Source organism: Elaeis guineensis, chromosome 5 (genome assembly GCF_000442705.2).
Source record: "Elaeis guineensis isolate ETL-2024a chromosome 5, EG11, whole genome shotgun sequence".
Classification (NCBI taxonomy): Eukaryota; Viridiplantae; Streptophyta; class Magnoliopsida; order Arecales; family Arecaceae; genus Elaeis; species Elaeis guineensis.
Genome location: NC_025997.2, coordinates 76,763,277 through 76,764,881, shown reverse-complemented (window position 1 = coordinate 76,764,881; position 1,605 = coordinate 76,763,277). Strand labels below are relative to the sequence as shown.

At 40.2% G+C, this 1,605-nt stretch overlaps 1 non-coding gene across 1 annotated transcript; it reads left to right on the top strand.

The window, feature by feature from the left end:
- Positions 1–583: 583 nt before the first annotated feature.
- LOC140858317 (small nucleolar RNA R71) lies at positions 584–689 on the top strand. Its single transcript, XR_012141883.1, has one exon. It is a non-coding gene; the product is annotated as a small nucleolar RNA R71 (small nucleolar RNA).
- The last annotated feature ends 916 nt before the right edge of the window (positions 690–1,605 follow it).

Sequence of the window (1,605 nt, the reverse complement as noted above, 5' to 3'; positions counted from 1 at the left end):
GATGGTATGGTCCATGCCTATATGTTGGGTCCCGATATTAAGGTCGAGGTGCGGTAGGGCCAACCACTGGTTGTGGTCTCCAGGAAAAATTTGGATGGTTTCTCCAGTCAGGATTATAAGTATTCGAATATGGATCGTTTCCTGATCTGCGAGCTTGTTGGACTTGAGCTTGCTGAACCTGCTCGTGCACAAACTCAGGAAATTGAGCTGCGGCTGGGTATTCACTAACAAAATGGTTCGGACTTGCACACAATGCACAAACTTCTTGGATTGGGTTAGGTGGAATCGGAGATTGTCCAGTATTTAGAAGACGGTCTAATTTTTGGGACAGTTCATCTACCTTACTGTTGATATCTATGACATTTCCAATCTAATAAATTCCACTTCTTTTTTGTTGAAGCATGGGTTGTTCTTTAGAGGTGGCAGACATATGATGTAAGAAATTCTCACTAAGTATTTCAAAGAGCTGTCAGGCTTCATCCTCACTCTTTAGCATGAATATCCCACCACATGATGCATCAACATTTGTCAGTGTTTCTCCAATAGACCATCATAAAAACACTGACAAAGTTGCCATTTCGGGACAGCGTGGTGTGGACATTTATAAATGAGGTCTCTTAACCTTTTCCATATCTCATGAAAAAGTTCACCCTCCAATTGGGAAAAACTAGTGATAGCTTTTCTAATTTGATTTGTTTTTCCAATTGGAAAGTATTTCTTGAGAAATTTTCTCTGAAGATGATCCCAAGTTGAAATGGTTATAGAGTCTAAGGAGTTTAACCAATGCTTGGCCTTATCCTTAAGTAAGAAAGGGAACGGTTTCAACCTAAGAGCATCATCGAAGAAGTTTTGGATTTTTACTGTGGAACAAATTTCAAGAAATTCATCTAAGTGTTTGTATGGGTCCTCATTACTAAGTCTATAGAATGATGGCAACATTTGAATAATGCTAGACTTAATCTCATATTAGGTAGCTTCTACTGGAGGTGCTTGAATGCATGGAGAGTAGGTATACAAGGATGGAGTGAAATATTCTCTCAATGAGCATGGAGGATTAGCCTCACCAGGTGCAGCCATGTTTCTAACTCGGATAGTCCTAAGAGTCTTTTCTAATTCTTTGTCTAATGGTTGTAAGTCGGATTTTAGTGATCGTCGACCTAACATGCAACTAAAAGGTCTATGTAGGACTATCCTAGTCTGTTAAGGATTATTATTTTTTTTTATTAAGAGGAGAGGAGAAGAGAAAAAAGAGTTCTAAAGAAGAGATCCTAAGAAGTCCTAAAACTAATAGAAGAATTAGTTGTGGTTAGATTTTAATTATAATCAAGTTAGCACGCAGTGGACTCTCTATCCTAAAGTTACCCTAGTTCTAGGCAGCTCCTAACTGTAGTTAGCTTTCAAGCCCTCTAAGTCGGAGCTTGACCAACCAACTGGCCAGATAAGTGTAAGGTCGGTGGGAGTCCCCCCGTTGCTTTCCTTAGACAACAATTAAATTGGCCAGGTCAGTGAACGGAACCAATTAAAAACCACCTTCCTTCGGGCCCAGTCATCCCGCAAACCACTTGCCTAGACACCAGCTAGCTGACCAAGTCTAACCTGGTTCAA